Source organism: Oncorhynchus nerka, linkage group LG14 (assembly GCF_034236695.1).
Source record: "Oncorhynchus nerka isolate Pitt River linkage group LG14, Oner_Uvic_2.0, whole genome shotgun sequence".
Classification (NCBI taxonomy): Eukaryota; Metazoa; Chordata; class Actinopteri; order Salmoniformes; family Salmonidae; genus Oncorhynchus; species Oncorhynchus nerka.
Genome location: NC_088409.1, coordinates 68,553,882 through 68,566,875, shown reverse-complemented (window position 1 = coordinate 68,566,875; position 12,994 = coordinate 68,553,882). Strand labels below are relative to the sequence as shown.

The 12,994-nt window shown below is 40.9% G+C and overlaps 1 long non-coding RNA gene across 1 annotated transcript; it reads right to left on the bottom strand.

Annotated features, from left to right (window-relative positions):
* Positions 1-3,344: 3,344 nt before the first annotated feature.
* LOC115136831 (uncharacterized) lies at positions 3,345-12,460 on the bottom strand. The gene is made up of 6 exons (XR_003864704.2): positions 12,343-12,460; positions 12,098-12,115; positions 10,917-11,031; positions 10,589-10,828; positions 9,592-9,731; positions 3,345-3,772 (listed from the first exon to the last, which is right to left on the bottom strand). It is a non-coding gene; the product is annotated as an uncharacterized LOC115136831 (long non-coding RNA).
* Positions 12,461-12,994: the final 534 nt, after the last annotated feature.

The window sequence follows — 12,994 nt, the reverse complement described above, 5'->3', positions numbered from 1 at the left end:
TTCATCAAGGATCTCTGTACTTTGCTCCGTTCATCTTTCTCTCGATCCTGACTAGTCTCCCAGTCCCTGCCGCTCAAAAACATCCCCACAGCATGATGCTGCATCCACCATGCTTCACTGTAGGGGTGGTGCCAGGTTTCCTCCAGACGTGACTCTTGGCTTTCAGGCCAAAGACCTCAATCTTGGTTTCATCAGGCAAGTGAATCTTGTTTCTCATGGTCAGAGTCCTTTAGGTGCCTTTTGACAAACTCCAAAATATTTATCTGGACACTTTCGGTCTTTGATATTGCCACTATGCAAGTACTATTTACACCTTCTGTATCCTGTTCATGTGACAAATAAACTTAAATTTGATTTGCTATAGCATGTGTTTACCACAACGCCTCACATTTGAATCCTTAACGGGATGTGTGGGACTAAGGCTTAAGAGGGTGTGAATGATGCTGCAAGGGTGTAGACAAGAGCTCTCTAGTAGGTGTACCAAAAAATTCAAGGGCCATTTTCTCAAAAAAGACACGTTACACGTTTATTAACATATAAAGCAGAAATACTTTCCCATTGTTCCTCAACTGCAGTGTACAATATCCAATTTTATAGCTCTGAGTCTCTACTTATATCCAATGTAAAAAACACAATTTCAAATTTTGCTACACAAGACCAAATCAAAGCAGTTGGTCACATATGAATCTTAAGAAACAAGGTTCATTAAATCAATAATTTGCTAGCAACAGATGACATTCATATTCTGATATTATCTAAGTGCTTTTCAGAGACTACCTTTGATGATAGTGGTAGCAATACTTGGTTATAAGATCTACAGAAAAGACAAATGCCAAAGGTGGAGGTGTGGCTGTTTATATTCAGAACCACATTCATGTAAAGCTTAGAGAGGATCTCATGTTTAATACCGGTGAAATAATATGGCTACAGGTTCATCTGCCTCACCTAAAGCCCATTCTGGTGGGAAGATGCTATAGACCACCAAGTGCTAACAGTCAGTACCTGGATAATGTGTGAAACGCTTGATAATGTATGTGATGTCAAGATAGGTATATTATCTGGGTCATTTAAATATTGACTGGCTTTCATCAGGCTCATCACTCAAGAGAACGCTTTAAACTGCAACTAGTGCCTGCAACCTGGTTCAGGTTATCAGTCAACCTACTGGGGTAGTTACAAACAGCACAGGAATTAACTCATCAACATGTATTGATCACATCTTTACTAACGCTGCAGAAATGTGTTTAAAAGCAGTATCCAGAACCATCGGATGAAGTGATCACAATATAGTAGCCATATCAAGGAAAATCAAAAGGTCCAAAGGCTGGGCCTAATATAGTGTATAAGAGGTCATAGAAGAAGTTTTGTAGTGATTCCTATGTTGTGGATGTAAAGAATATTTGTTGGTCCGTGGTGTTTAATGAGGAGCAACCAGATGCTGCACTTGACACATCTATGAAATTGCTTAACCTAGTTACTAATAAGCATGTACCCATGAATAAAATGACTAGAGGGATGAGGCAAAAAATGCTAAATAGGTCTGGCTGTACGAGCGATTGGCAAACGTACTGCAAACTGAGAAATCATGTGACTAAAATTAATAAAAAGAAACACCATAAAACAAAGAATGATAGTAAAAAGTTTAGTACCTTCAATGAAATTTGGGCAAAACGGCTCATTTCGCTCCATCATTCAATCAGATGGCTCATTCATCACAAAACCCACTGATATTGCCAACTTCTTTAATGATTTTTTTCTTAGGTTTGACATGCCAGCAACAAATGCTGACACTTTACATCCAAGTACATCTGACCAAATTCTGAAAGACAAGCATTTTAATTTAGAATTCCATGAAGTGTGGAAGAACTGAAAAAAATTGTCTATCAATGACAAGTCACCGGGGTATGTCAACTTGTAACAAAAAAATACTTAATTAAGATAATAGCGGACGATATTGCCACATCTTTAATTTAAGCCTCCTAGAAAGTGTGTTCACTCAGGCCTGGAGGGAAGTAAAAGTTATTCCCCTACCTAAGGATAGTAAAGACTCCTTTACTGGCTCAAATAGTCAACCAATCAGCTTGTGGGGCTTCCGAGTGGCGCAGCGATCTAAGGCACTGTAGCTCAGTGCAAGAGGTGTCACTACAGTCCCTGGTTCGAATCCAGGCTGCATCATATCCGGCCATGATTGGGAGTCCCATAGGGCAGCGCAAAATTGGCCCAGTGTAGTCCGGAGTATGCCGTCATTGTAAATAAGAATTTGACTTGTCTAGTTGAATAACAATTTAAAAAACAAAATCTAGTTATCAACCCTTTGTAAACATCTGGAAAAATGTGTGTTTGACCAGATAAAATGCTATTTTACAGTAAACAAATTGTCAACAGACAATCAGCACGCTTATAGGGAAGGACATTCAACAAGCACAGCACTTACACAAATGACTGATGACTGGCTGAGCGAAATTGATGATAAAAAGATTGCGAGGGCTGTTTTGTTAGACTTCAGTGCGGCTTTGACATTATCAATCATAGTCTGTTGCTGTAAAATTGTATGCATTATGGCTTTACACCCCCTGCTATATTGTGGATAAAGAGTTACATGTCTAAGGGTGGGTGTTCTTTAATGGAAGCCTCTCCAACAAAATCCAGGTAGAATCAGGATTTCCCCGGGGCCCCTCATTTATCAATGTTGCATAGAAAAGCTTCTAAAGGAACTCAAAGAAAATGTAGAATGTTCGCAAGTACAAAAAAGTTGGTATTTATCAATTGCTCGTACGCTTGACTAACACACACCTGTGAGTATTTTGCCTTGATAAATCAGACATTCTAAAACACTGTGCTAGTGCACGTACAGTCTCATTTACATAAAGAACCTCCCTAAATGACCATTTATGCTCACAAACCTTCCCTTTGAAGCTGCAAGAAATGTCAAATTTCTGTCAGCCAACATGGAGAAATCAAATTAGAAAAAAAAAACTTTTCGGACACAGAAATATAACTTTTGATCACCGAAGTGGAAGCAAAACAAGCCATACGTTTTGGAGCCCTCAGCAATGCTTGGGAGCAAGTTAGAGCTGTGGTCAAATCTGCCTCACTTGAGTGAAGAACAGTAAATGAAATTAAAAATAAATGGTTTGATTTAAAATCATATTCAACAACAAAAACATGATGATCCACAAAAGGGATATAAGTGCAGCCGTAGGAGGGCAGAGTGACTCTTCACGGTCTGCTATGGACCTGTGCATTGGCAGCATAATTGGAGAGACCTCAGTGTCTGGCATCATTTGTGATGGTGATACTGAGGACCCTCTCCGAGACCCTGAAGGAATATCAGACACACCAACTGATGGTAAGTCAAGCTTTAATTTCACAACCACATTCAGACATGGACCACATCTAAATCATTTTTCTTGACAATAAATATAACAAATATATAGAACGAAATAAATATAGGCGGCAGGTAGCCTAGCGTTGGACTTGTAACTGAAAGGTGGCAAGAACGAATCCCTGAGCTGACAAGGTAAAACTCTGCCATTCTGCCCCTGAATAAGGCAGTTAACCCACTGTTCCTAGACCATCATTCAAAATAAGAATTAGTTCTTAAACTGACTTGCCTGGTTAAATAAAAAGGTAAAAAACATTAAGAAAAAACAAAAAAAATGAAATCTTGACAAACGTGGGTGATTTGCATGACCCCTCATTCCCAGGCCTACCAGAAGGGGAGCTTCTGGTAGGTGCTTCAGCTGCACCATATGTTTTGACTAACGCAGTCCTAAAACAACAAGAGATCAACACATCAATATTATTAATATTTGGAAGAACAGATACCTAAAACCGTTGTATGATATATAGATTCGTCCTCAGTGCCAGGGCTATGGGTAGTGGGAAACACTCCCTGTCAGGCATGGGCTCATCAGGTCTGGGTGGATCATTCAGTGGAATGTCATTTTTGATTGCAATGTTTTGAAGCACACTGCCAGCCTTGACAATGTAGCAAACCTAAACCGAGCTGTCTGTTTGAACTACTGGCACACAGCTCGGACACCCATGCATACCCCACAAGACATTCCATAAGAGGTCTCTTCACAGTCCCCAAGTCCAGAACAGACTATGGGAGATGCACAGTACAACGGAGATATGACTACATGGAACTCTATTTCACATCAAGTAACACATGCAAGCAGTAAAATGTGATTTTAAAAACAGATTAAAAAAATACACCTTATGGAACAGTTGGGACTGTGAAGCAACAACCATAGGCATAGACACACGCATACAAACACTATACACACGTACACATGGATTTTGTGCAATAGATATGTGGTAGTAGAGTAGGGGCCTGAGGGCACACACTTAATATGTTGTGAAATCTGTTGTCTATGTATTGTAATGTATAACTGATCAAGGATGATTAATGGAAACAGGATACATGAGCTCAATTTTGAGTCTCATAGCAAAGGGTCTGAATACTTATGTAAATAAGGTATCTTTTTTATTTTTAATAAATTAGCAAAAATGTCTAAAAACCTGTTCTCGCTTTGTCATTATGCGGTATTGTGTGTAGATTGATGAGTAAAAACAAAGATGTAATACATTTTAGAATAAGGCTGTAACATAACAAAATGTGGAAAAAGTCAAGGGTTCTGAATACGTTTAGAATCCACTGTAAATCTATTCAACACACTATTGTTCTTAGAATTACAATTTTACAAAGAGAGTTTGTGTTATAAGACATTTTAGGAGGACATGTCATTTGGCTGTAACTTAACAAAATGTGGGAAAAGTCAAGGGGTCTGAATCATTTCCAATGGCACTGTATATGTGATCATATCCAAATGTAAGCTAGGTTTGAAATGATGTTTTAGTCAAATATTATCTGTCTTGCGGTCAATTCCACAAATAATTTGGAATTTTGTTTCGGCCCCTGACCATCCACTCCAGAATTTTTTGGGGCACGCGGTTGAATCGGATTCCTGACCTAAAGACAATTTCAATGGGGGAACCGGAGTCCTGACATTTTGACCTTGCAAGGGCACCCACCATTTTTGACCAGGGTGCTAAAAGTAGAAAGTACAGTGCAACGGAGGGAGATGAAGATGTGCTAAGTGAGCACATTTAATGTTGACAATGTTTGCTAAAGTTAAAAACAGTTTGCTTATTTGTTACATTGTGGTTAAAATTATGAATGTAAATCATACTCCTAATGAATTAATCAGATGCATTTCGTGAGCTTGTCATTTTGCCAACGCACCTATAACGTTCGAAATCCATCAAAGCATATTGAGGCTATAATAAAGTTCAGATGAATGATTGGATTATAAGGACATAAGGTAAAGAAAACATTTCACCCTCTTGAACTGACCCACATTTTCCTGCATTCTAGAACACTTAGTGGACTAGTATTTATTGTATGTTTAATTAGAATGTAGGTCAAATCTATTAAAAAGCAGATAAAAAAATAAAAAAATGCTGGCCTTTTAAAGCTAACTGGAAAGGCCTGTAACAAGGAACCCAAACCAGCTGCGTGTGTGCACCATCGTGCATACATTTTGTCCCCCTACACTAAACGTGATCACGACACGCAGGTTAAAATATCAAAACAAACTCTGAACCAATTACATTCCTTTGGTGACAGGTCGAAGAGCATTAAACCTTTATCGCAATTTAGCTAGCTAGCTTGCACTTGCTAGCTAATTTGTCCTATTTAGTTAGCTTGCTGTTGCTAGCTAATTTGTCCTGGGATATAAACATGGAGTTATTTTACTGACTTGCTGTGCGATCTGCATCAGAAATATAACTGACTTCTATTTTAGCCCTTGGCAACGCAGACGCTAATTGGCGCGCACGAGCAGTGTGGGTGCAATAATTGAATAATATAGATTACAAAATGTATTTTGCAACGCGACACACATGAGACGCGAGCGGTTTAGTCAGCCTGTAAGAAATGTGCTTTACGTGTAGACACACTGAACAAACCGAGCTGAAACACATATGTATCGATCGACAGGGATGTATCGATCGACTAAATATCGATGTAACATACACCAAAAATTGTTTTGCTGGTCATAGCGTTTTGCCGGTATTCACACTAGCCATTAGTATTTTGTGTATCTAAGCGCTCTCTTACAAACCTTTCGGTACGGTGTTTAACTACATTTTCTTTAAATCAATTAGTAATCATGTTAGAGAATAATTGTGGGCATAGCGGGAAATGTTTATACATTATTCACATATGAGAAAATCAAACTTTCATTTCTAATTTTCTACAACTAGCCTACCATCCCAGTTATAATCAGAGATATTGTTTGGTCAGTTCAGGACAGAACTTTCCGAGACACTGCAGCGAATTTGTTCTGACCTGAGTTGACCAGTCAATCAAGGCCAAGCCTTTCGATCAGAAAGAGGAAAGCTGGAGAGTACAGCCTGGTCTTACCTCTAGCCCAGGGGTGTCAAACTCATTTTCCCCACAGGCTGCATTCACTCTTCACCAAGGTCAGGAGGGCCATATTTAAAATGGATTATTTCCTTTGTGTCAAAATGTGCAAATCATAGTCCTCTATCCATCGCTTTTGGAATTTGATGCTCCCTGAGTATCTAGATGGACAGAGTGAAGAGACTATAAATGTAGGTCTATCATTTCTACACAGTTTTGATTTTGTTTTAGTAATTTCAATGTGATTTTTTTTATTTTTTTTTTTTTTATTTTTTATGGATTATTGTTATTTATTTCATTTTTTCAAACCGCCCGTGGGACAGATTGAATTGGCTAACGGGCCTTGAGTTTGACACATGTGCTCTAGCCTATATAATTAGCATAACAGGTAATAAACCAGAAATAATATAAGCTATAACCTCTCAGTTTACGCCGAAACAAGTCCTGTTCTAAAAACAGTATTGTTAATGACAAATGTCCTAGCCGTCGCCTCCAAGCTTTTGCAGAGGGGCATCTCTGTAATCTCTTCTCTCAATTGAACCATTAAAAAAGCAGTTTAGGAGTGATTAAGCCATCGCAATCGATTAAGGCCTGGCAGCAGCCGCATCTACCGACGGGTCAATAAAGGCTTGTTAACTCAGTCACAGAGAGAAGCGTGACAACTTGGAAGAAGTTGTCAGTCCGTCATCAATATCAGACAGATTATGGGAGATATAATTAAATAATTATCCTGCCACTGTTGTGTTGTTGGTATTGATTTATTCGACCAAATGTCTCGCCACTCTACCCCATGCATAGCGTAGCATAGCATATGGACGCTTGGCAGGAGACAGAGTTTGAGTCCCAAATTGCGCCCTATATACACCTAATGGGCCCTGGTCTAAAGCAGTGCACTATATAGGGAAAAGGGTGCCATTTGGGATGTGTACACAGAGGCAAGTGACAAACACCAACTGAAACGGACTGCCCTAAGAACATATGCAAAAAACAAAACAAAAAAAAAAACAGTACAGTAGCCCTTTGTCTAGCACATGTACTGGAGTGTGAGGACATCAAACATATGGCCTGTTATTAAACCTCTTAAATGTAACTACATGTAATCCCAAAAATTAATTATTTATCATGACAGGCTCATAAACAATAAATAGCAATGCTGCATATTCTAAGAAAGGTTCAAATATCACCTTTCTGGTAAAATATATTACTTTTGAGGACACAAGCTCAAGTACATGAAAATAATGTGAAAATATTACTTGTTTTATATGATGCATGTCCTAACAAAACTACATGAATAAGGCTTGAAATCATTTATATGTTTTCTAAATATAGTATAATCCATTTAGAAAATGACTGACTAAGATTTCACCTTCCTTATAACTGTAGAAAAGATTAGTATATTTAGAGTTGAGAAAATGCATATTTTCTAAAGTTCTCTCTTGATCAAAATGTCCATCTCATTGCTGTGAACTTCTCAGAGCTCTAGCTTGGCTTCCTGAACTTGTTAGAAACTCACCATTCATCTCATTAAATCTTGTCCATCTATGACAAAGTGTTTGTTTAAAATCTATACTGAACAAAAATATAAACACAACATGTAAAGTGTTGGTCCCATGTTTCATGAGGTGAAATAACAGATCCCAGAATTTTTCCACATGCACAAAAAGCGTATTTCTCAAAAATGTTGTTCGCAAATTGCTTACATCACTGTTAGTGAACATTTCTTCTTTGTCAATATGATCCACCCATCTGACAGATGTGGCATATCAAGAAGCTTATTAAACATAATGACAGGTGCACCTTGTGCTGGGGACAAACTGAAGAGTATTTCTGTCTGTAATAAAGGGGCTGGATCGGATCCCCGAGCTGACAAGGTAAAATTCTGTCGTTCTGCCCCTGAACAAGGCAGTTAATCCACTGTTCTCCGGTAGGCCATCATTGTAAATAAGATTTTGTTCTTAACAGACTTGCCTAGTTAAATATATTAAATAAAGGCCTTTTGTGGTAAAAAAAACTCCTGATTGACTGGGCCTGGCACCCCAGTTGGTGGGCCTGGCACCCCAGTTGGTGGGCCTATGCCCTCACAGGCCCACCCATGGCTGCACCCCTGCCCAGTCATGTGAAATCCATAGATTAGGCCCTAATAAAGGTACTTCAATTGACTGATTTCCTTATATGAACTGTTACTCAGTAAAATCAATGAAATTGTTGAATGTTGCGTACATATTTTTGTTCAGTATACTAATCATTTTAAATTACTGGCTATAAATCAACAGCGATAAAACCACACTCTCCTGATGTGTTAACAAGTGACGTAAGCTTCAGCCAGGAGTTGATGGACATCCCAGTAGAGACATACGCCTGTGTCCATGAGAATCAGTGTAACCACTCAAAGCAAGACATTTCCATCTATGGTGTCCACATACTGATTTATAAACAAACCGGCACCATAACGGTCATTTTATCATAAAGTTAAATATTTACAGCATATTTCTGAACACAAAAGAGAGGGACAGATATTGGTTACAATGCCACCTCCATCTGTCACATTGGTTACTGAACCCACACTTCAAACCCACAGTAACATATGAAGATAGTACATTGTTATTTTCTAAGTGCAGAACAAAAGATGTCATTACATATGTTATACCTCTCATTCCTAGAACTGATTAGACCTGTTATGGTCAGGTTTACGTTACTGTCCTGATTATGATGCAAACATTTGGGGCACATTGACTTCAATTGGTTTTTGGTTAGAAAATGCTGATATTAATGGTTGGTGCAAACTTTGGGAACAGAATAATGGCACAAACACACTTGGCATCTGCACTGTTCAAGAAAATGTGTTTTTGTAGAATGTTCTGTGGAAATTGTTAAAAGTACTCCTTCTGTATATAATTGTAGGATTTGATTAACTTTGCAGTCATTAGTTTTTGTTTGACATACATTTTAAAGTGAAAAATTGGAGTCTCAGCATCATTCTGTTACCATGGAATTGCCCCAATCAAACCCAAATAGTGGATTTTAGTCTCTCCTTGTGCATAAACTGCTTTCAAGGAATCAACAATTGTTTGTATGTGTGTATATGGGGAGCACCAGCTTAGAGGCCAACCAGACCTAGTACAAGGTGCTGTGTCCCTCCCTGTAAGGTTGAGGCTTACCTGGTCCTGGGTGGGGTCCCGTGGGTGCTGGATCTCAGCTCCCACCACAGCAGCAGACAAGGAATTCTAGAAGGCACAACCTCTACACTGTGGTAGCCTCGTCACAGAGCATGCCACTGGGTCCCAGATAGCACAGTAGGCTGTATGTGTGTGTGTTTAAGAGAAAGTAAAGTAAAAAACAACTAAATGCTCCATTTCACCCATGTAAAGTAACCCCCAGAAAAGCCTGCAAGGAGAAAGCATCAAAGGCCTCTGAGCAGCTAGCCACTCATTAACCCACTCCTCAGCACAGGAAGGCATACATCAGAATCCCGGGGGAAAGTGAATTTGTACAAACACTCTTTGGCTGGTGACACTGATTGCTGTTTTATAATGACAGATAGTTTAAATGGATCATTACATTGAAGGGACTGTAAATACATATACCAATGGAACTATAGAATGCTGTTGAGGAAGTGTGTACTGTATGTATGGATGAAAGGTGCTTGGATCAGAGAAATAGAATGATTCATTCTTATTCTTCAGCTTGGATAGCAACACTGTCAAAGGGAAAAGTGACTAGGGGATTCTAGCAGGCACCATGGCTTCTTTTGTCCTGACTAATCTACAGAGTCAGTGATTTGGATGTATCCAGGTTAGAGCCTTTCAGAGTTGGGACATCGTTCAGACAGGTTGGTTTCGCTCACCCCCACTTCAAAGAAAGAGGAGCTCCCCAGCATAGACTTATGGCATCAATGAAGCAGGGGTTTTGTGACTATGGAAACATCTTGCTGACTGCAGTGTTTAGCTCCTATGACAGCTTCCCTCTCTTTTTCGGCATCCCCAAAGAGGTACTAAAACAAGCCTGAACAAGGAAAGTCTAATAGCAGGTTCTTCATATGTGGCTGTATTATTCCAAACCCCTACAGTGAAATCACAAATGAACTAATTCCTATAGGTTAGGCAACAATGTAAAGATGAAAGATAAAGTCAGATGTATGATTTATTTCAGGTCTACCTGTAGTGTTGTTGTCCCTGTAAGGCTGAAGACTGCTTCGGGGGGCCTGTATGGCCACGATTCCCCGGACCATCAGTAGGGTAGGGGGTACATGGGGGGCCTGGGTGGGAGATGGACACTGGGCTGGGCCTGTGGTCCCCCACCCTCTGGTGCATTTAAGCCTGGCTTTCTTCTCCAGATCACACAGAGTGCTCTGCAGGCCACCTAAGGTACATGGTCCAGTCCTCTGGAACAGGATCTCTGGTAATAAGTCATGTGGAAGTCAAGACTTGAGTTGGCATGATGTGCATCGTATCACCTGTTACACACAAACAATGTGCATCACTACCTCAGATACCTGGGCTCCAACCATGGTCTATGCAGTGGCCTCTAACTCACCTTTCTCCTCCAAGAGGCCCTGCTGGCCCCTCTATCCTGCTTACAGCTCCTCTGCACCTTGATGCCTAGAGGGAGCAAGCAACAGATGGATGGTTTTGTTTTCCAAATGAGCACTGATAAATTCACTGACAGAAAACGGGCACACTGACAAAATTACTCTGTGACACGTACGGGCTATTACTTTTTCTCCCCAATTGGTAGTTACAGTCTCGTCCCATCGCTGCAACTCCCGTACGGACTCGAGAGAGGCGAAGGTCGAGAGCCACTCGTCCTCCAAAACACGACCCTGCCAAGCTGCACTGCTTGAGTAATTTTGCTTGCTTAACCCGGAAGCCAGCCGTACCAATGTATTGGAGGAAACACTGTACAACTGGCAACCATGTCAGCAGGCATGCGCCCGGCCAACCGCAGGAGTCGCTAGAACGCGATGGGACAAGGACATCCCGGCAGGCCAAACCCTTCCCTAACCCGGAAGACGCTGAGCCAATTGTGCGCCGTCTTCCGGTCGCAGCCGGCTGCAACACAGCCCGGGATCGAAGCCGGGTCTGTAGTGACGCCTGCAGTGCCTTAGACCGCTGTGCCACTCGGGAAGTATGTAACCTTTCTGACTACCATGCCCGTCCTTTGTTAGACCAGTGGGGCTACGCTCAGTCTCAGGTTCACCTCCAGGACTTCCTGAGGGACACACTCTGCCCTCACATTTAGGGCTTTGGCCCTAATACTAGTCCCAGGCTTGGTAGAGGCCTGGTCCTTCCATCCTGTGATGGCTTGCTCTCCCTCAGTCTCCTCAGCCTTGGACCTGAACCAGCCACACTAGCAGATCTGACTCTGGCTGTCCTGCCATGGACCTATAGGCCCTGGTCTTTGGTCTGGGACACTGGATGTGGGTGCTAAGGGCACCCCTGCCTTGGTCCTGCCTCTGCCCCTCTGACTGCACCTGACTTGGGTTTGGGCCTGGTTCTTAGCTTGGGTCTAGGAAAGAACTCTCCCTTTCCATGGCTGGGTCTTGCCACAGCACCTTAACCTGCCAATTAAAGCAAATTATGTCAATATGCCAGTCGCCCTATACTGCTTAGTGTTCTGTTAAGTGGAAAAATCTCAAACAAGCTGAAACAATGGAAACAAACTTACTTTCCAATTATCATCAACCTGGAACCAAAACAAATGCAACTCCAATTAGTCTACTGCATGAATAAACACACTCATTGATTTAATTTGTTCAAACTCGTAAGAATATCTAAAACCCGACTTAGGCTAAACAATGACGAGATATTAAAGGGACTTAGGGAAGCCACAGTAAATACTCCAATAACCTTACAGTGCTACAGAACAACAGACTAACCGCCTATTAGGATGCTTTTAGGACATCTGCTTACCCTCTCCCATGGCACGCTTGTTGATACTGATGTTAACGAGGTGCCCAGTCACGTTCAGCCATGCAATTACATTAACTAATGATGCTACGGCACTGTCGTACAGTGAGGCTGATGAGCAGAGAGGAGAGCTTTAATTTAATGGTTCGGTCGACCACTTTGGGCTCCTCTGTCAACCAATCACAGGTTAGGGATCGTTAGGGAGGTTTGTGTTCTAACGAGACAACATCCTGTCACGCTAATGGGGCTTAATTTGCCAGACTTCACTGTTCCCGCCTCCCTCCGTCAAAAGTTTAGCTTCTTTAACCAATGGGATGATTGCCCATTTTCGGTAAACCCCAATAATCCAAACAAGGCCCTTAAAACCATGATCACAACTAATCCTCCTAACACTGTAAATGACCTTTTACTCTTCACAACATCATTAAAACATTTTCCCCATTAAGAGGAACGGTTAGCATGTATGTGACAATATATTCCATTTGCTTTAACTGTTCGCAAACAAAGATTACAGGCGTATATGTGAGGCAATAAATACATATTTACCAAGGTTTAATGGAAGCCATAATATCACATCAAACACAATACTATCTCACTTTGGCAGAGGGCTGCAAGCCAGAAATTAAGAAATTGAGAAAATGACCGCCACCATAGC